Below are 23,519 nucleotides of genomic sequence, written 5' to 3' on the forward strand. Positions count from 1 at the left end.
GGGAAGGACATTAGGGGCTTTGCAGGTGAACTGCATTTTGTGTTACACCATATAGTTCTTGAAAGAAGGACCTGGCAGAGTCTCCCTGCATGTTCACTGCTCTGAATCTGAACACAAAGAATCAAAACAAAAGCCATACAAAGATGTCAGTCTGCTTTTAGTGGCTGTGCTAATCCTAGGGAGGGGGCTGCTGTTGGCATGCCCTGGAAGAATTGAGCATGATCTGTGAGGATAAACTGAGCATAATCAGTCTGCAATCAGACTGTCAGTGGGAGGCAAAAGGCAGCAACAGAGCAAATGACTCCTGTGATTTTTCAGCAGCTAAAATGCTTAGCGTAGTTGCAAAGGGTTAAGTGCACAAAAATTATAATAATTATTTCCTTTACTCCATCATTGCTTTTTGGCTGCAAATGGATGAGTACATTTTCTTGCAGGGCCTGAGGTATCAGGATATACCAAGGTGTTTTTAGCTCTGGTTCCAGAGCCCTTTATATTTAGCAAACAGCTATGAGTGGGTACTGGGATCTGTAGTGGTTTTTTTCTTATTCTTGTTGAAATATTAACATCAAATCTTCAAGAGAGTCAACACTAAAATGACTTCTTTTCACAAGCTACTTATAGGTGATGTAAGAATGGCCTAGTAAAAAATTGTTATCTTCCTCCAAATCTCCTTCAGAGAACAGTTCCCATTTTTTCCATTCCCATTTTGTAGGAAGTCAGAAGAGACCAGGCTTTTCTTCATGGCCAGTTTGTGTAGGCTTGGAGAGAGACACCCCTTCCATCCAACAAATACACTTCACTCTTCTACAGTGTGCACAGGCCTGGGATCACTCCCAGCTGCCTTTCTCCTATCATGTAAAGAAAGTTTTATAAATATTTTTCTGTTTATTCTTGTGATCCTATCTGTTCTTAGAAAGATCAAAACTGAATGCAGTTGTTGTACTTATACTACTGTCGTAGTTGAGACAGAGACAATACAAAGCAACACACTCCATTTTCAGAAGGCTTCAAGCCTGTTTTTATTCCAGCGTGCATGCTTTTGATACATTCTTACAAAATTCATAAGTTTACACTTTAGTCGTTGGTCACAAAAGACAGACAAATTGTTTATTGGAATAGGCAGTCACAGGTTTCTCCTATTTATCCTTCTCTTTTTCTTGGTTTCTATGTCAACGACCTTGCCAGAAAATTCTTTCAGGGGTAAACATGGATCCTCTTATCAAACTTCTCTCTGGCTTAGAGGAGTTGCTGTAAAACCTCTTCCACATAAAACTATTATTCCTGAGACAAGGATATTTTACAGATCTTTCAGGGTCAATCGTCATCAAAGTCCTAGACAGACTTTCAAAGAAGTAAGCGCAAATTTTTCACCTTGACTACCTTAGCATCTTAATCCATCCCAAATTAATTTTCAAAATCTTTATTCTTTAGTCCTTAAACAATCAAGACTTAACTTTTGAAACTAAATATCTTAGCCCGTAGTTCTAAGTTTAAAAGGCATTACCTTTTTATTAAACCTGATTGGTGTTTATTTTCCTATAGAGAACCACTTCCAATTTGGAAATCTGATAAGTAGAATTTGTCAAATCTGTGATAGTCTATTTATTTACTACTTTTTCATCAAAAATTGGTCTTGTTGCTGTCACTCTAGAAAAGGCAAGTTGTCCAAACATAATTTCTCTTGAGAGATCCTCCTTATAGTGTCATTTTGTGACAATAGGGCCTCATAAAAAAGTAACTAAAATAACGGATAATTTAAATGTCAGGGAGTTTTTACAGGGATTTTCCCCAAAACTTAATTCCTAAGTGCTAGGCTACTAAACACTCGCCTTACATAATAAAGGCCTTCTATTCTCAGAACAGACCACATAGTTTAGAGGGCCCACAGTCAGACCCCAGAGTGCAGCAGCATCTTCAAGATCCTCCAGACAAACAGGTACAGCTGGGCACTAAGGCACTAAAGAGAAACTTCAGCTCAGCCACGGACCTGGCCATGCCACTGTATGTCACAGACCTCCCCTAGGCATCATTTGAAGATTTCTGCACATTAATATTGTATTCAGGGAAGACATGCTTTGTGACAGTCTCAATCCTTGAACATTTTCTCACAAATCCTGTCAGCCAGCAGGACCTTCCTCTTTTTTTAGCATTTTAGCACACTCCACTGAGGATAAAACTGTTTTCTCAGCCTTTCTTAGATGAATTACATTTACAGTACATTACTTGGAGCTTTGACTGACAGATTAAATGCTAGATTTTTCAGGAGATATCTTCTAGAATCTGTAGTGGAGTGCTCATCATCCTAGCAGTCAGAACTTGCTAATTTGTCATTAGGGAATCCACTTGGCAACAGTATGAACAAAACATCTGAAATAGTTTTAAGTGATTACGTACGTGTGTGGTTTCTGGTTTTGTGTGCATGGCTCCCCAAGCCTCTTTCTTCCTTCATATTTGTTATGTGTCTTGTACCAATGAGATGTTGGAACATATGTCTATAAAGACAAGGTACTGGTTTCCTTTATTTTTCTTCCAGCTATATAAGGACAAAGGACACATAGTTCAGTTCCAATTGTTCAGTACCAATAATAGGACAAAAAACTAAGGCCTTTCACACATGCAAGTTTACTACAAGTGTATTCTATGCTCACTAGCCTTGCACAGATGAGGAATATTGTTTCTTACAACAGAACTTCTCTGGATAGTGATAAATCAGTAGATTAATTATCTCTAGATTTTCTGCATATATTTCAGGGGACCATGTTTATTTTAGTTGACTGGATTGGAAATGCAAAGTATTTTTTTAGTAATTTTCCCCATAGGTCTAGTTTCTTCAAATCACATAAAAATATTCAGAAAAAAAATCAGAAAACATACCAGTAACAGTTTTTTGCTAAGCTTTGCTGCTCCTTTCATAGTTTGAATTGGCTTTGGTTGTATCTGTCTCCAACACTTGCTTAGGTTCCTATATAGAAGGGAGTTGAAGAAGTTTGATCCAGGCCAAGAAGATTTTTTTTTAAATAGCTTCTTATTTTAATGATGAGGGAATATTACATGTTTTCCCAGTTTGATGAGGAAAGGAACCCAAAAAGCAGGAGTGAAAACAAGATTAAGAACTTTTCTTTTTGAAGTAGTAGTATTTTTATGGGCCTCTTACAAAAGAACAGAAGATCTTGTTCTTCATATTCCAAACTATTTTATCCAAATTTAAAATCTTGTAGATTTGATATACACACATAGCCTTAGTCCTGAGCAGACATGAGAGGCTACTGGGAAAATGAGTATTGGGCCCTGCATTCCTAATTACTTATTTTTGAGTTATCATCTAGCCCAGCCCTGCAACTTCTCATAAATATGTTCTTTTATGCAATGAAAAAAATCTTTTAAATTCTGGAAAATGCTGTCACCACAATTTTCCCTCTTTAACAAACTTAAGACTTATCTAGCTGATACCTTTAAGTTCAAGCTTGCATTTGTGTTTGTGCCTGCTGAACCCCTAAAGTGTTCTGTGCAAGGACAGGACTGCAGAGTGGCAGTGCCTCTGCTCTGCTGATGATTACCTGGATGGGAAAGAGTTTGATTCTGGAGTGTCCAGCACTGCATTATTGCCCTAGAATTCCCACATTCCAAACTTTGCTGCTGCTGTTTCAGTTGGTGTTGATCAGTCTGTGTTTATCTTGCCTTGAAAGGAGAGTGGGATTGTTTCTAGTTAACCTACTCAAGGGTTTCTGTGGAGCACAAACCATGGGCAAGTGCACTGCCTGTTACCATAATGCAATTTAGAGGCTCTTTCTGTAAAAGCCTGCTGTTATTTCATGCATGTCCTTGCTGCTGATAATCAGTGGATAAACAACTTTCATAATCTGACTGCAATGCCCCCACCCCCACGCAGCAGCCCGACAGTTGACTTGCTGGTTAGCCACGGACTCGCAGCAGCCCTGGGCAGGCACTTTGCAGATTGCAGCCTGCCTTTCAGCACACCACGGGCCCTGCCACTCACTGCAGGGGCTTCCAAAGGGCTGGGCACGTTCAGCACACAGCTCTCTGGAGATATCAGACAGGTTTTGGAGCTACTGTCGGACATTAGTAATTGCAAAGGGATGGGATTTGATCCTCTGTATTGAGAGGACACAGTCTCAAGCTGCGTCAAGCGAGATGTAAGTTAGAATTAAAAAGGAAATATTTCACAGAAAGAGTGGTCAGATACTGGAATCATTTACCCAGTGAGGTGGTGGAGTCATCATCCCTTGAAGAATTCAAAAAAAGACTGCATGTGGCACTTGCTGCCATGATCTAGTTGAATTGTTAGAACATGGGCTGGACTTGATGATCTTATAGGTCTCTTCCAGCCTTGAACTTCTGTGATTCTGTGATTCTGTGATTGGTGCAGTTCCAGAAAATAGTGCAGGACATTTTTGGAAAGTTAGTATCACTAATCATGTCATCCAAACTGATGGACTCTGATATATCCACAGATGACATAACTCTAGTTTCTCTTTTTTTACCACCATCCACATTTGGTTTTTTTACACCATCCATGTCTTTTAGCATTACATTTCCTCTCGTGTTCCAAGACCTGTCTGCACCTCTCTACGCTGCTTCTCCAGCTTGCAGACCCCCTCAGCTGAGGTTATAAATAATTACAATAACCATGCTAGCCCCACATTGCTGCAGACTGAGCTGCATGTCAGACTGTCAGAGCTCTGTGCGATTGATGACTGCAGTCATTCTGCTTTTAGAGCCAGGAAGGAAAAATAAATAAATAATCTTGTAGTGCACCATAGACTGATTCTCAGAAATATTTTGCTCAGTCATATGGTACGGAAACTGGGAAGTGCTCTTTCTTATTCTAGAGTTTTATATGCAAAACCCTGTGTAGGTACCACTAAGCAACCTTGATGAGATTTTCAGGAAAAAAAATGTAATTAAAGGAAGGAATGCTTGAAGGTAGAGCCACTGGCACAGATCAGGAAGATATCTAATGGGGTGTCCTCATTGCTTACATACCCCAGCAGCACCAAGGTCTTCAGCCTATGAACCAGCAACTCAGAAATCCTACACTTGAGCTCAGAGAAAGATTCAGATGAAATCAGTGAGTGAAAAGAGGAGAAAGTGAAACAAATGCAGTGTGAGGAGAGGAACTCAAGCTCTTTCATATTCACTTCTCCGTGAAAACTCAGGGCAGGCCCATGACAAGAATTCAGAAAGCAAAGGGATATTCACCCATATAAAATATTTATGTAAAACACCGTCTAAGATTGGAAGGGACCAGGCAAGAATAGGAGAGTATGAGGGTCCAGGAAGTGGAAAATTATATGCAAATATTTTCAAGCACTTTAGACAAAGTAGCATGAGGTTCAAATAGATGGTCAAAACCAGAGGTATGAGCATACAGGTAATGGAATATAAAAGCATTCTTGAGTATGTTAAATGCATCTAGAGCAAAGTAAACATTTGACAGTCAGTTGGGTCACATATACTTTGAAGCATGAGCCTTACAGTGAGATCAAGGAGAAATAACAGAGCCACTTGGTTTAAATAGTAGTCTCTGTTCCTTTCTGGGCTGGCTCCAAATATCAAGAGTGACCACACATATCTCACCATGAGGATTCTCCCCAGTCCCTCCTTTTATCATCACTCCCTTCAGCCTTAAGAGAGATCTTTTATGCTCTTATTTTCTCACTGTCTTCTTCTTTCCATTTTGCATAGGTCTTGTTTCCAAAATGTAGACCCAGGCTGCTTTTGGGCATGGAACTGATGACAAGAGCAATGTATTAAGCCTTTAATCATTAAACAGTCTGGAGAATTCTGGGGACCTTGGATATAAACTGAAACAGATTAAGAAAAAATCAGTTTGCCAGAAAGATCTTAGTGCTATGATAGATAACAAAGCATAGAGGAAAGCCTATATTAAAATATGTAAACTTAGTGCATGATGAAATGCATGCTGCCTTGTCTATACAAGATTTCTCAAGCATATTTATTAGCATATATTGGCCAACAGATGTTAGCCTCAAAATTTCTAGACAATCTAGGGGGTGATATGAGTCTGAAGCTCTAAGTACAGTATTAATTTGACTGCCTTTTTGGTTGTTGGTTTTTGGGGGTTTTTTTGGGTGGTGGTGTTTGCTCTTGCAAGCAGGTTCTTCAAATATTCATTTCAATTTTGATAATGTGTCCTACTCAGGGAAGCATCTTCTTCAATCCTGGTTATATTATAGTTATTTGTAAACAGTTTTGGGGGATCTCATGTTGATACTAAGGTTTTGATAATAATAACCAGGTAAAATTGCACCAGGATACATTTATTCTGCATCTTTTATCTTACAGAATAAGATTTTTTTTTGTCAATTTATTTTCTCTTTCTTTCCTGTCTTTTACCAAAGATTTCTCTTCTTTTACTAATAAACTGAATTAATGTACCCTTGAACCCTTCAATGGTTTGAATATTCATTTTGTTTGAATGTTTATGAAGGCCTGCATAAAAGCACTTCTGTGTTTGAGTAATCTTTTTGTCCATCTATGGCTACTGACTTGTGGTGTTATTAAAAGTCTCATGATACTTCATGTTTTTATATTTATAAAGAAAATTTTTCTTGCTTTTGTTGCAGAGAATAGGGTGTAGCTTAGAAATGGGAATTCAGTGTACAGAGAAAATATATTCCAAAAGTTATATGATTTTTAAACTAATCTCATTATCTATTGTGGTTAGGCTCTTGATTTTTGACTCTTTGGTATTCTGGGCATTTCCCACCCTCTTCTCAATGAAAGAGCAGGTAGCCCAAAGCCACAGTGTTAGAGTTCCAACTCTGGAAAGATTCGGGATTTTTCTATAAGAACGGGACGATGATTCATTCTGTGCTCTCACAAGACAATCATGCATCTGCCCCTGTTTCAAAATCAGCAGCCCCGCCAGCTCGTCTCCATCGGCTTGAGAAAACAGGAAGCAGAACACCACAGGAAGCGGTGCACTCTTACACCCACCCCAAAACTTAGCTGCTGAACCTATTGCAAAATGCTAACAGAACGCTGCAGGGTACACTGAGAAAGAGATGAGAAATCTGCTGACCTTCGGGTGCCTGTGCAACTCCCAGCTCCAGTTTCTCAGGCCCACAGCCCAACTCAGTCACCAACATGTCCTGTGCCTCTCAGTTTAGATCCCCTGTTGTATGTTGTTCTCATGCAGAACACAAAGGCCTTTTCTTAATTATTTTGTTTCATCCCCCAAATTTGTACAAAAATGCAGTAAGAAGCTTCTTGTCTGGAGGGCTGACAGACTGAAAGACTGAAATAGAGAAGGTGGAGAGGACTGTGTGTTGTTGGTCGTGATTAACTGTGTACTCATTTCCTTGGCAACATGGAAGAAACGGGTGTTTTTAGAGGAGAGATTTATCAGTATATCTTGTGATTTGGATGTTTTTCATACTAAAAAAGTAAGATTATTTCTCACACTCATGGTTGCAGAGAACAGAGTGTGCCATAAGTTTTCAGAGAATAGAGGAGCTTTCTGCTTATTAAAGGAGGTGCAGGAAAGAGTGCTCTCAAGTAGGAAACAATTTCTTGGATGTGCTGTGGGGTATGGAGTAGAACTAGGAAAGGCTGAAAGAGAGGAATAGGACACTCTACAACAAACAAAAGAGACAAAAGATATACAACATGCAAAAATATTTTAAGTTTGAGAGCCTTTTTTGTTATTTTTGAGCACTAAAATAATCTTGAAAATTTATTCTGCAAAGCCAAAAGGGAAAAATGCAAGTTTATATGTTGGATGATGGGCAAGTAAAATTTTAGTACAGAATCAGACATTAAAAAAGCAGGATTTCTTAATTATAGAAGTTGCTTCAAAAGAAGTCCAATAATAGGAAGGCAGGAAGGGGTCAAGAGTGGAATTTGATGTTAGCTATTTAGACTAGATCCAGGCATTTTATTTCTGTTAGATGTTTCAGTTGTCCAATAAATGCAGATTTGAGAATCTGGTCACGGAATCCAAACTATTTCTAAATTCTTGTTAAATTCTGTGAATTTTTTTGGTCAATATTTAGAGTGAAATAGAATTTTGAGTTACCTAGCTTTTCTTTCCTTGATTGTTTTGTTTTTGTTTTTTTCATTGTTGCTGTATGTGGGGTTTGTTTGTTTTTATTTGTTGGTTTTTTTTTTATTCAGCCAGTGAAAGCCAATTATTCCTTTAACTTCAACCACATTCAGAAAAACAGTCAGATTCTTGAATCTAGTCTTCATCATTATTGGGAGTTGAAGAACATTAAGAGCTGTATTGCAAGAGTGATGAAAGTCCTATACAGACACTAAATGTAGAATTGAAGAGAATGTCTTCAGAACATTAAACAAATATCCCCAGGAAGAGGGCTTGGTTTCAATAAAGCAGCAAAAGTTCTATGTAGAATCTTCAAGTGAGCTTGCCTAGATGTGGATTTTCGAAAAGTATCTTATTGATACTTTGAGAATGGGTGAATGCTCTCTCTCTTCATCACTAGCTCCTAAGTATCTTCTTTCTCTGTCACAGTCCAATTGAACTTAATCTAGAACAAATGGAAATGCAGCTCTACTGAAATTAAATTGAATATTTTACCTCCTGCTTTACTATGGAGAGGCTTCATCCAGATTTCTTTTCTCCAGATTGCTTTGGAATGGAATTTGTAACACTTCCAGCACAGGTTAATTTTGAAAACACCCAATCTGAGACAAAAACTTCATTATACTTCCTTCTGAAGGAACTCATTCTATACAGATTGCTTCTGTTTTGCACAGTCATTCAGCAGGCAACGTCAGTTTGTCTTGTAAGTCCCCTCATTGCATTAACTCTCTTAACAACACACACTTTGGAATTTTTCTAAAGATCACAACCATGGGTTTTTTCTTGCCATGAAACAAATTTTCATTTCAAATGTGCTCAGAGATTAGTAACATGAATATTTCCAAAATTAGCATATCCATACTCTTTTCATTTTGATCTAAATCTCTCTCTTCCTGCTAGTTATTCTGTTTGTTGGCTGTTATCAAACTTCTAAAGATGTTATTAAAAACTTGAAGGTTACTGGACAGAATTCTGCCATGCTGGTTGTGTATTTTCTCCTGAAAATCATGATAGCTACCATTTCTTTTGGTATCAGACTAAGCAAAATTTAAGATTGATCCTGTTTGTTTCTATTAGAATATCCTGGTTCAAACACTTGTGGATTTTGCATGGAGAGCGTTGCAATTTCTGGGGGGGAAATCAGCATATACTTAAACTTCAAGATATGTCTTATCAGTGTGTATTCATACTAAAAAAAACAAAAAACAAAAAACAAAAAACCCTCACTGGCTCACTAAAATTTGAGGTCAGCATTGAATTGTATACCTTTGGGAATATTATGCATGTCCTTATGTTGGAATTCTGGAATTCCTAGCCAAATAAAGATGAAAAATAGCCTATTCTGAGCAAGGAAGAAATTCTTAAAATGTCTTTTACTGTGAAAATACATACTGGATTTCCACATGGAAACCAAACATTTAGAAAAAAACTATTCCACCAGTTCCTCCTCATTTATTTTATTCAACTTTCACTACAACTCGCCATTGGGTTTCAGCTTCTTTCTGAAGTTCTGATGATTTGTCCAAGACTGTTTTGTGCTTAGCATTTTTTGAGATTTATTTTTTCCTTATGAGCTGTCCAAACTTCTGCAGGTAGAAATTTTAGTCTGGGTGGAAAAATCACACATTATTATTAATTGTCATTGCACTAAAACATAAAGGTAATGAAGATGATATGAGAAACCAGGGGGTTTCAGTCCCAAACTGTGTGTGCTTATTAGACTAGATCATGCTCTCTGAAATTTGTGCCTTATTAGTGGTCTAATATGCAGTATGAAAATAATCTGATATGTGAGGCAAAAAATAGAAGGAAAGTGGTGCATTTTATGCAAATAAACCCAGAAAGTGTTCAGGACTAGTGAGTTTTAAGTGCTTTGCAAACTGTCAGACTCCTGCTGTCAGACTTTTTCCATGTCTCTCGTTGGAGAAAGCATGGATTTTATAGGATTTGACATCGCCCTTTGCAAGTCAAAAGCCAGGAAAGACATCCTCTGTGAACAAAAATTTGCGTTATATATATATTGTGTTAAACTGCATCATGTGGGTGCAGATTGGAATATGAAAAGCAGTCTTTAAAATATGGACATGATAAGTGATTTGGAGAACAAAATCTGTCCTACAGGAGGCTACACTAGTTACATTTGATGGGATTTCAATCAATTACTTTTTACTGTTTTTTCAGAGAGAACTTTTTCAAAGGTGCAAGATGCTTCTATCCCTCCTGCCTGTGGCTCTGCCTGGGCAGTCCCTGAGCTGGCTCCTCTGGTTTTCCTTTCAGCTGTTGCTATCCAGCTGTTGCCTTAAGTAAAGCCCATAAATGCTTTGATTTATGGACCTCACTGAGAGGAAGAGGAAGCACCGTTTCTCCAGTAGCTCTCTGCTAGCACACATTTCTTACTTCAAACCCTTCTGGGTTTTTATTTAAAAATCACCCTGCACACTTCATCCTATCCCTTCACTTGTTCTCTTAAATTCACTGGCAAGGTTTTTACTCTGCTTTTTTGGTATCCTTGCTGTATTTTCACCAGTCAGGAACTTCTTTTAACTCCTCATTACCTAATTTTGCTAAGCTAGAACTCTTCAGATCTCCTTTTGTGAAATATGTTTCAGATTTATTTGGTCATTCCATGGTTTGCTTGTTTGTATTCATTGACAGAAGTGAAAGACCAAAAAAAATAATTGGAACATGGAGAAAGAGAAAAACAAAAGGAAGGCTGAAAACTCAAAACACAATTTCAACACTTTCAGCATAACATATATTTTAGTCCATCAATTTATCAATTCAACCTTAAATCAAAGCACATTTTTATCACATCAGTTGAAGCATAATTTTGTTTAATTTCACTACTTACAGTTTCTACTGTGTGAAAGGCAGACAGTTTGTTCTTCTCTTACACACTTCAGACTTGATTTTCACAGTTCTTGAGCTCTATTGGTTTCACCTGTGCTTGTTGGAACATTTAGACTACTCGACATTTTACCAATAAATAATATAATCTTCAGAGCTGAATATGATCCACAAAGAATTTTGTAGTATCATGTGTACTTTATTAGCTTTAACAAAATCAGTATCCAAAATATTCAAACTCGATGTTTTCAATTACAGGGTTTCTACATGCCAATTCCATGCTGGGTCCACCAAATTTTCTTAGCTGGAGTAACTTCCTTATGTCAGGATTATGTGACACAGCAAGAGTGATGTACAGGACAGAGCTGACCTCAGTGAAAAAGAATATTTTTGTTTCCTTTCTTTGTGAAAATTTCTAGCAGTTCTAGACGTATTTAACATTCTGCTTGCCTCAGGTTTCAGTTATGCAGATGCCCACATTACTTTTTCCCTTTGAGCAGACAGCTTGAGTCTGAATCAGATGACAGAATGGTTGGACAAGGTTGTCTGAGGACAATGTCTGTTCTGCTCTGGACATTGCAAAAGAAGAGACCACAGCTGCCATAGACCTGCCTGGTAAACCCATCCTTGCTTATTCTGTAGCACTCAGGACTGTAAGGTTTTTCTTTACTGCATAGAACTTCAGAAAATCGGGTAAAAGATTTTTCTTAAGATAGGCTAAGAAACATTTAGAGGAGATCAAATCAGATATTCTATGTTTTTTTTCCATGCTTCCCTGCTTAATTTTAATTATTATTTTCCACTGAAGAGTTAAAGATGAATTTTGGTTCATCCCCTTCCAGAACCATTACTTTTGTTCTCTAGTCTTCAAAACTATGGCTCAATCTCTATTGTTATGTGCAATGAAGCTTCATTTAGGATTTGTATTTCCTGTGAACAAAAATAATTAAAATTTGCACAAAGAGAACAAATAATTAAGAAGAAAAAGGTTTTAAAGAGCAACCAAAACATTTTTATTTGGCATTTTTTCTAGCTGGTCATAAGCCTGACTGTCTCTCTCCCCCACCCATGCAAACACTGAGCTTTGTTTCTGTAGATCACAAATGGCATGATTTTGCATTTCTGCTTGCTGCTTTGGGTGAAGTAGAGCAGTGGGGCTTTGCAGAGAGGGACAGCTGGGTGAAATGTTTCTTGCTTTCTTGATTCTTTCTTTCTGTTTCAAAGTGAGTTGTACTAATCCTTGTGGGAAGAACGAAAATGGTGCTTTTGCACAAACATTCTCAGCGACTATTCTTTACTTTGGCAATCTTGGAATTTCCCTGAAGGCTTTTGTTTCTTGCAAGTTCCCTGATACATTTTTTTCCTTCAGTTTATTTCCTAAGTCTCTGAGCCCCAACCAAACTTGGTCGCTGCCTTCCAGTAATATAGTGGAAAACTAACCTTTGACCCATCCAGACCCTTTGGAACACCAGGACTGCAATAAACTACAAAAAGATGTGGAGGTATGGCTGCTGCTTGCCTCTGGTAGATGGATTTTATCAAAAAAGGTAGTGCTGATTTGTATCACTCAGCCACACTAAGGTTATACAAAGAGCAGCAAAGCCCCAGGAGCATAACAGCCGGTCTGCTCTAAACCTCAGACCTTTATCTCTCACAGCCAGCTTCCTTCCCACACCACAAGCACCACGTGTTATTTTACACTGAGGCAACACTCAGCAACTGGGGTCTATGTGCCCAAAGAATGGAACAGGAAAAGGAGGATGACAAAACATAAGATGGGTGGGCAGCACAAGGACTATCATGGAGCAATACTCTCACAAACCAGTGCCAATCTACTCCCTGCCACAGTATGTGAGCTTTGGAGAGCTCAAGAGGGGCTTTTCATCAGTAGTTTTTTGTTTGGTCCCAAGGTGTTGTCTTTACCTCTGGGTGATGAGAAGTGAATTTGACTAACAACTACTGAATGAGGTGAGAGAAAGCTGAAGGAATCAGAGGGTGATAGCACCTGCTCCAGTCTGCCGGAAGGCACCCATGACTAAAACCAGGGTCCCCCCAGTCCCAGGGGACAATCTGTATTGCACCCAGATATATATGTGTTGCTGGCAGCAGCCCCTCTAAAGTTCCATTACTACACAGTCACATCACCCCACGTATGAATTGAAGTTTATTGAACCCCACAAATAACTAGGGAAACTATTTTACCCTTTTATGCATTCTCTGTAACTCATCTCTATAGGGGGAAGAGAGGTGCATATTGGAGTTCAGCAGAGCGGGACCTTCTAAAGCCTTTGGCAAGGGATAAATCCCTGACTGCATAAGCCTGGAGAACAAAGAGAAAACAAAGGAAAATCTAAAGCCCATGGGTAAAGTTTCGTCTGAGTAAGAGTGTGTTGGTATTTACTATTAATCACCAACAAACAGGACAGATACTTGGCCATTGAGGTTTTCATGATCAATATGTTGCAAGAATCAGAATAGTATTTCTTACTCTTCACTTCCCTGATATACAGCATAAAATGATAAACTGTCTATAAAGATGAGATGGGGTAGGCAAAAAAAACCCTAAACCACCAGAGACAGCTGCACAGATCAGCAGCTGTGACACACACAGGAAATTTGGATGGAAAGAACCATTAGTGCATTGAGACCATCTCCTTGTCTGTTAGCAGGGCCAGCCCCTTTTAGCAGACTTTGAAAAAGCAGCTCCTCCATGACACATGTGGGTGGCTTCAAGATTTTGTTCTTCTTAAATAGACTCTCAGGAAAAAAGCCTTTACAGATATCAGCCTCTGCCTCACCTTTTCTAATTTGAACTTGCCTCCATCCTGCAACAGAAACAGGCCTATCCTTTGTATTTGAATGACCTGTCAAGCTTCCATTTTGCTCAGTGTTATCCGGGTAATGACTGTTCCTATGTTGTTCTACAGCAGTTTCAATTGCATGACAAAACCCATCCTAGGTTAGGCATATGATGTCTAGGAACAGCTGGTTTGCAGCCCTTTCATTGAGGGATGGATGTGTGTCTTAATTGTTAGAGGAAATTAATAGCATGTACATGTCTCTTGGCCAAAATGCACATCTCGCATCAAGCCTCAAATGCTACAGTTTTGCTTTGTAGACCATCTGCTTATTCTCTCAGTCCCTTAGGAATGGAGAGTATTAAACAGTTGATAAACACAAGCTCAAATTTCAGAGACTTTTTGACAAGTCTGTACTTGGGCCATCCTGATTTCCTGCTCATAATATGATTGATTGCAAATTAATTTTGAGAGAAAAATCCAAAGTAAATGTTGCATGCGTAACTGGATAAATTACATGGCAACTCAGAGGGGAAAAATATTCAATCCAAATTTTAAGCCTTTTATTTTATGCTATTATAAACTACCAAAGATACACAGGGGATGTTTTGTGAAGAGCTGCAGCTGGAAAACAACTAAATGCACTGGCAAAATCAGAGGTCTGAGGACTTGAGTGGCTCTTAAGCCCAGTCTGTCATCTTCTCCATATTGTTAGACATAGAAACCATGTGTTTTCTGTCAAAGTCCCACAGCAAACCATGTGGAAAACAAAGAGCTATAAATAACTCCTCCCCAAAATGAAAGACAATTAATCTGCTGCTTCGTCTTTACCCGTCTTTGTATTAAAGCCAGATGATGTGGCCATCACTGTGCTCTTTCCCTGACCACCTCTGCTGCTACTTTGGTGCTCTTTTTCAGTCTTCAAATACTTGCAGAAATACTTACTTAGCTAACAGTAACCTCTGAATTACATTCCTGAAAAGGCAGATTTCATGAAAGAAAATGAAATAGCAAATGCTGACACAGGACAACATGCTCCACTGTTTAGGGTCTGGTTTGTAATCTAGGATATCGAGTTAATTTTCTGACTCCTTGACTCATTATCTGGCCACTTGCATGGTCTATGCCTTTATTTTCCCTCTTGGTCAACCCAGGCACATGTTTAGTGCCTTATTTGAAGTGAAACACCGTGTCTAAAAATTAAGTGTTTTGAGGTCTGTCAATTAAAAATAAAAAAAGCAGTACTACCAGCACTAAATGGTCTTACCAAAATGAAAAGTCAGCTGAAACTGTGCTACAGACCTTAAAATCCATGGAAGTCCAGGAAACAAAAAGTCCAGTGAAAGACTTCATCCCTCTCTCCTTGCTGCCATTTACCCTTTCTCAGGTATGGAGTATAAATCACCCATTTGGTCTTGAATCTGCCTGACATTTAATAGAAATGCAGTGGCAAAAGTGGTGTAAACTTTACCTAGCTAATGATAGCAAAGGGATTGCAGTTCAACAGCCAGTGATATTTCAGCACAGTTCTATAAACATTTGTATAACAGTGGTACAACGGGATGTTTTCTCAATAGAATTGGGATGGATATGTTTGAAACTATGAAACACATGATAGGGAAGTTTATGCAGAGTTTTATGGTCTGTTTTTAACTAGACACTTAGTAATGACTAGGCAAGTATTTTTAATTTTGTCCTGTTTTAGTGGGTTATAAGCCAAACAATGGCAGCTGAATTGAGCAAGAAAGATGATTTCATTTGCTGTTGAAAAAAATTTTTTTTCACATGACCTAAGTCACACAGTGAATGTAATTCAGTAGCATATTTTTTGATTTATCTTCTTTTCTCTCCAGTAATTTCTTTTATAGGTTCTGCAATTCACATTTTGCATTTGATTTCCAACTCAGTTACAATATTTTTTCTTGCACAGGTATAATTTCAGCCAGATACTGTTCTCACCTACTTCTACAATAATAGGAACAATAACAATTTTGTAATGCCTTAAAAGTCAGTGATTTGTATTAGCTACATAATGTCATAATTCCAGGCTAGTTTGTTATTTTGAATTCATTATGCATTTTGATAATCTTAGGGTGAGTCATAGTTAGTGGGGAAGACTCAGCAAATGAAGAACTGAAATTTCTATTGCTTTTCCATATTTTCTTTTAGAGTACATCTTTGTCTGTTTGTTAGTTGGTTGGAAAATAAGAATTTGGAAGACAACAGCAGAGTAATAGGATTCTGATGAAAGAAATTACAACTTTTTTTCATTTGTGAATTAAATTCATTAATTTGTGAATTTTCCTAGACTTTTCTAACTGATGTTGTAGTTTTAAATTGAATTTCTGCAAGAAATCAATAGGTATTTCATCCTGGTACATTTTTTGTATAGTAAAAGTTTGAAAGTTTCCCTTAAATACTTTGACAAAACTGTGTGGGGCCTGTGTATTACTTTAAAGTAGAAAAGTTAAATCTCACTGGGCTATGAAAATATGTCTTTGAAAAGTATTTATCTGCACATAAAACTTTTAAATGCTTATGACTTTATACACAGAAAATTTTGATCATCATGAAATTTTTGGACAGTTTACTAATAATCTCTTCCTTTCCTTATGTTTTGCCAGGCCTCTCAGGCTTCCCCTTTGACATAACTTACTCTTGTTCCCTGGCTATTTTTAATGTTTTGGTAACTTCTTGTCTTTGGTCATCAGTGTCTCCTCCTGCCTCTTTCTTGTCTGTTTTTTAATGTCCTTCTTTTGTCTTTCTATGATGTCTAAAGCTACCAATACATCCTGTTCCATGCACCTCTTTCCAGACACGGCATCGTTTGTCTCCTCCACACCAAGTTCTTGGGAACTCTGTTACAGGGCTAAAAAGGAAAACCATAGTTCAGCTCCATCTACAGGCTTGCAAATAAATCTTGTTGCAACTAAGTACCCTAACAAAATATTTTTGTAGTCCAACTAAGCCCTCTGTGTGGGAGGTCAGCTTTTCAAACGCACAGTGGTTCATTTGAGAAACTCCCTTGGGGCTCTGACCTTGTAAGCAAATCTCTTAGAAACTGGTACCAAATGGCTTTTCATGGTGAGCTGTACAGACAGTGTCTGCTCAGCAAGGCTATCTTTTCACAGGCCAGAATCCAATCTTGGTTGTGTCTGTACACGGATTTTATCCCACCCAAAGGAGGAGAACTCAGAGTGCTTCATCTCAAGTGCCAGTGCAGGAGGAGCTAGGACAAAAATCAGTGACTCCATTTTGACACAGGCAGGAAACAATGAGAGGGAGGGGGCCTTGTTTCCACAACATAAATAACATTTTTGTGACTCCCCTATCATGATTCAGCAGCTCTGATGTCAATTTACAGTAACAAAGGAGACGGGAGATGGTCTATGCGGGAAGGAGTGTTGACAAAAGCATCTTGTACAACTTCCTCTGGGCTCCTCAGCTGTGTTATCAGGGGTGGGCAGCTGTGTAGGACAAGCCCAGCATTAGGGGAGCAAAGCCCCAGACTGCTGAGAAGAGGCCTGTGGTATTAGCAAGAAATGAGGGTGGTAGATAAACTTTCAAACTCAGGATCTGTGATCTTTGTGGGGCCACTGGCTCTGCCGACCAGCAGATGTATTTCCATGGTGTAAATAAATGCCTGACCTGGGAAAAAAACACAGTGTTCAGAGCATAGTCCATTTCTGATAGTGCAAAATTGGTGATGCTCAGAAACATGGGATGAGCCTAAAAATGTCATGGCCAGTTAAAACACTTTTAGATACTTTTTAGAATATTTTTAGAAATATTAATTTCGGGTTCTTAATTTTGCATTCTTTTTTTTTCAATTTTGTCAGTTTCATGTTTCAAAATTTTTCAAGCTGCCTAATTAAAAATTCTGAAACAAAGAGAGACTGAGATTCCATGGGACCTCTTGCTATGCCAGAGATTTGGCTTCTGAGAACACAAAACAAAGATGAAAAACAAAACACCTAGTATGAAGTTGTGGGTTGAAAAGGGATTTGGCAGTATTGTGTCTCATAACTCTCCTCAGCTATCTTTATCACGATTGTACCTGATATCACCTCTATCCAACTAAGACCTGTTTTACAGACCTTATCTTTGAGATGCTATGCCTTCATGCCAATTTTCTCCTCCTAAGGTTTACTTTGTGTTGGACTCTCACAATCTTTCTTGCCCCAAGGTGCTTGTTTCCTTCTTCTATCAGACCTGTTGATTCCTTGCTAAATTGACTCATTCTTGGACATTTCTAACATTGATCCTAGCACCAGGAAACCATTGCTGTGTACTGGATTGCTCATCTTGATGTTGCATGAGGATTGTTCTGTTTAACCAAAACATCAAATTTCTTCAGATTACTGGGTAACATGTTCTTACAGATGTTAGTTGTGATTCAGTGACAATTCCCTTTGCTATTCTTCTTCTGAATCCTGCTCCATAATGTCTGCCACTAAGTTTCAGTCTTGCCTGTGACACTCCCACTATTACTTCAGTCTGGGCTTCTTTGTCAACCAGAAAAGAAAAAAAAAAAAGGGCTTCCCCCACCTACTTTGAGTGCCTCGGATGAACTTAGCTATCAATTGCACTTTTTTTAGTGCCAGCTTTATACAACTTCTGTCACCTTAGACAAACAGAAATGGAAAAACCCTGATCTCACAGTTTTCTTCCGTCTTTGAGAACTTAATTTCATAATGCAGGATGTCAGACTGAAACACAGCAGGAGATGTTCTCCTTGGTCTTCTTACAGAGCTACTCATACCAGTCTGCAAACCTGAGTAGTTCTGTGTTTTACCCAAATGGAGACAGCATAGATTCATCAAGAGTCTGGAAGGACACTGTAAACCCCTGACCTCTACACTGTTGTGACTTCCTCATTAGAAGAAAATTGGTCTAGGCTGCAATAACTGCACTTAAATTTTGAGTGGTCAATGCTAATAATGGATCCTCTTGAATTTAAGAAGCTGGGAAATGTTATTCTGTCTCTGCTAGCTTGAGGTAGGCATTGTTCTGAACCATAGTAGTAGCTTTGGAGACCCTTCATTACAACCAACCCCTTCATTACAGAGGCCTGATACTTAAACCTTCTCTTCACACCAAGCCTTACAACCACTGCTCTTAAAGCTCTGCCAAGTGATGGCTCCTCCACTTACAGTCAGGAGCTCTGAGTGACAGCACAGGCCTCACTACTCGCGGTAGCTGAGAGTGTGAATCTTGGCACCAGCGTTCAGAACACGGCCCTCACTAGGGAGGGATGTAGATCACATGCTGTGCAGAGCCTGGAAGTGTGAATGTTGCTTATGAAGTATGTGTATGCCTGCAGCACTGATACTGAAACGTGCATACGCAACTGCAGCCTGTCCTCTGCCAGCTGAAGGGCAGGAACCAGAGCTGGGTCTCTACCCTGGAGACATGAAGCTGTGCTAGGTCATAGAAATCAGGTTTTTCATTACTGAGCACTGAAAAACATAAGGAAACCTTCTTTCATGGTCAGAACCCAGCATTAACTACATTTAGAGCTAAGACAAAGATGACTCTGTATCAAACACAAAACACACACCCAGTTTGGTGGGATAGAATTGTGACCTCGCTATTTAACTCCGAAACTCTAGTGAGGAACAAACACATGCTAGTCTTCTGCTAGAGGTTAAGATTCTGCTAGACCTTCCAGCACTGCTTGTTTTCCATGATTCCATAGATTTCCCTTATATTTCTTGCTTACACTTGTCAAGATCAGGTAAATCGGCATGAATCTCCATTCTAACTTTTGAAAATTGTCTATTGTTCATGTTTTCTCATCTGCCACATCTTTCTCATCGGCCAAATTTCACTCATCTGCCCTAACCTGCTTTCCGGCTTTCTCTTTCCCAGACCAGGCCCATCTTTTTTCTTCTTCCTCCAGAATGGCACTGAGTTCTGCCCAGATTAAACAGCACTGACCAGGCAGCTCAATTACTCCTTACAAACACCAGTAAAGGGTAGTCAGACTGAGCTCCCAGCTGTAAGTTGTGTGTCTGTGCATGGAATCAGGCATAAAAGGAGTCACTGAAGCGAGTGGACAAACTTGAGGCGCACACAGAGTTAATATGCTGACAGAAATACTGAGCTTTACATCTGAAAACCCAAATACAAAAATAATATGATGAGTAAGGCTAAAATTCCCTGTTCTGAGCTTCCATGGGGCCAGCTCCCCTCCCCACCCCCCTTCAGGGCTCAGCAGTCACTTCTCCTTTTCTGCCGTGCCTTGCAGAAATGTCTCCTGGGATGAGTCAGAGCAGGACTTCCAGGCAACAGTGTTACTGCCTTTGGCCCCACCAAACAGTGGGCAAAAATGCCTCTGCTGGGGCCTCACAGCTCCTCTCACGTACTTTGAGGGCTCCCTCTGATTCACTTAACCCTCGATACTGTTTGTTTTCTGAATCAGAGGATCATAGAAAACATTAGGTTGACAAGGACCTCTAGGAGCTCGTTTTGGCCAGTCTCCTGCTCGAAGCTTCACAAGCAGATCAAGTTGCTCAAGGTCGGGGCCAGCTGAACTGCTGAAAATCTCCAAGAGATAGTACAGAAACCCTGGACATCTCTTCCAGTGTCTGACCACCTTTATAGGGAAATTTTAAAATCTTTCTGCCCTGTCCTTTTAAATGCTTAAATTTGTGGTCTGGCCTTGTTTCTCAGCTTGCCTGTGCCCTCCGGCAGTGCTTCACATCGAGTCCTCCCCATGCAGGCCTTCCAGAGATGTTTTGATGTGGTCTCTCCAGAGATTTTGCTGGAGCTCTGGTACATTTTCTCTGTAGCAAGTGCAGTTTCAGGGCAGTGCTCAGGCCCCACCCTTTTACAAAAGTGAGCTTCTTACTGTACCACAAGAAAAAGTATGTTTTAGAAGGTCCTGAGGACAGAGTATAGAGAGTACTATTAGGTGTGAGGAAGCATGAATTTACTAAGCCACTCTGATCCCTTTATTAGCAAGTTTTGTGGTGGAAATTCAGCTGTCAAAATGTCTTTCTGGGGAAGGCGCAGACTCCCCTCCAGTGGCCAGGGAGCCAGCCTCCTCTGCAGGGCCCCGTCCCTCAGCCAGAGCAGAAGCCTGCCACGCTTTCTGAGACACTCGAGGCTGTGCCTGGCTAAAGGAAGGCCTCCCATGGCGCCGGAGTGACCGGGGGAAGGTGACACCATCCCTGAGCTCGGGCTGTTGGTGTCCTGCCAGCACAACGCGGCGCGTTCGCGGGTACAGGCCACCGGCGCTGCCGCCCCGCGCCCCGCGCCCGCCGGACACTGCCGGGGCCGGTGCCGCGCCCAGGGCCAACCGCGGCGCCGGGCAGGTGCCCTGAGCTCCGCGCGGCGTTCAGGTGCCTCACACAGCTGCAGCTGCTCGCGTCCCACAGACGGGCTCCCACCCACCGGGCCACACCCGCTTCCCTGTGGGCGGGTTTCCCCGCTCCCTCCGAGGCCGCTCCGGGCCCGGCCCGCGCCTCCCGGCGGTGCCGTTGGGCGGGCGGGCAGCGCCGCCGCGCGGGGCACCCGCGCCACTGCAGCCGCGGGGCTCGGTGCGCTCCCGGGCTGCGGGCAGCACTCCCGGGAACCGGCCGGGACAGCGGGAAAAACTGATTCTCCGCCCTTCCTTTTATAGCTATTAACCTTTTTGGGTTTTTTTTCAGCCGAAATACTGTAAACGGATTTTTCATATGGGTGACGCAGGTAATAATATACTCCTTTATCAATTAATGTAGAACTTTAAAAGATAATAATAATAATAATAATAATAATAATAATAATAATAATAATAATAATAATAATAATAGCGTATGTAGCATTTGTCATTAATTGACTAATACTTTTGAGTGACTTAATTTTTCAGTAACCAATGTACGTGCCGTGCTCCACTGCTATCTCTTGCCTTTTGTGGATGCACAGCATAGCAGCCTTTTGGGGCTGTGCATGAGGTGTATCCCATGTCTCTGCCTTCATGGTGCCACTGAACTGTAATGGGTTTACTTTTTTTGTTTTTAACTCTCTTCTGGAAAGCTCTCTCAGTTCCATCATTGGCCCACTCCTGCAAGAACAATACAAGAAGACTACAGAGGTTGTAAATAAGGGTAAGCATTGGAGACACTCTGGTAAGGACATTAGGGAGGCAAGAGCATCAGTTACAAGTCAAAGAGAACTGAATATATAGTGACTGTTTGCTAGTCTATCTTTAAAAGTGATCTGTTGGGTTTTTTTACCCTCAGCTGGGGAAATAATTCAGTAGACAATACAGAATCTTAAAAGTAATTTTCAGATAAATGATATTGAAGTGATTCTGCGGCTTGGGGGAGTCAGGAGAAGGTCCCAGATCTCTAATATTTTCATATGGATCTCTAGACTGTCACTGAAAATTTCACTGCACAGCCACCAACAGTGTAACAGCTCCATTTGATGCACAGCAGCTGACACCTGATGACATGAGGTACAGAGCGAACATTTAATCCAGAATACTTCCTGTGCTGACTTACAGCAGGATGTCATAAAAACGGAGAGCCTTGGAGTGAATTCCTGCATCACTGGAGTCAAAAGCAAACTCCCACTCATTTCACTGAGACCATGGTACCCCTACTGCTTGCAATGGTTGAAATTCCCTGTGTGGTTTGGGTTATCTGAGGGGGTGCCTGTTGTAACTGTGATAATAACAGCTATGATCCATCAGCACAGAGAACTGTGTCACTGGAGCAAGGCTCAGGAAGGCTGAGGATAGCAGTAGGAAGGCAGCTGTGAAACTCCAAACCTATAAATTGTACAATTTGAGAGCAAAAGTTTATCTTTATCTTAAAAGTTTGCTTTCAGAATTCAGCTTCCTATATCAACGTTCTGCTTGTAAGTAGGAACGATACAACTTATCTCTAACTGCATTTGCAGCTCAGCAGCCTGTGGGACTGTGCTGCTCTTACACGAATGTAGGAAGAGCCGCTAAACCATTGCAGGCGACTGCGCTGACTTAATTCCTAACTCCTGCTCCAGGGCATGACATTGGTGTGATGTAATGAGATCGGGTGAAACCGTAGCGAGAAGCACCAACATCAGCACTGCCTTCTTGGGAAATAGGATTCATTCTGAAGTCTGGAACGAGAATCAAGTTCTGTGTCTCAGGGAAAATGGTAGGAGATGGAACTTAAAAGCACATCAGTACATTCTGGAAAGTGTCTGCATTGGAAACAACACAGGTCCAACCTAGCTTGGCTTGTATAAAGGTAAATCTTTATTCTCTTCTGACCTAGTTTCCTAAGCACACGCAGTTTCTGCAAATCTCTGCAAGAACAGTGGGTAACCTTCACCACTAACAGTGCTTAAGGAGCTCTGGTGGGTCACAATTTATCGTGAAGATTGCAGTGAACCTGTGAGGAGGACGCAAATTTGTTTAAAAGTCATTGTATCTTTCAAAAGCATTTCGAGGCTCAGTCCTCAGCCACATCTTCTTCTGCTTTAACAGCTTCCAGAAGTTCTGCTCAAATCCCGGTTTCACACTGTGCTTGTCTCTAGACATCTGCAGCCCAAAGAACTTATAATCCATTTACGGAGATTTAAAAATAAAGAAAAAATAAATCTCAGCAAGCACGTTCCAGAAGTCGGGGTCTCGCACAGCACGCGTGTCCCCGCAGCCCGCGCCGGCGATGTGCACAAACAGCGCACCGTGACCGCGCCGCGAGAAGCCGTTCCCAGCGCTTTGTTCGGCCGTGCCCGTGGGCAGCCCCGCTCCCGCTCCCGCCCCGCCGGCCCGGCCGGACACAGCGGCGCGCCCGGAAGCGCAGCAC

Source organism: Melospiza georgiana, chromosome 6 (assembly GCF_028018845.1).
Source record: "Melospiza georgiana isolate bMelGeo1 chromosome 6, bMelGeo1.pri, whole genome shotgun sequence".
Taxonomy (NCBI): Eukaryota; Metazoa; Chordata; class Aves; order Passeriformes; family Passerellidae; genus Melospiza; species Melospiza georgiana.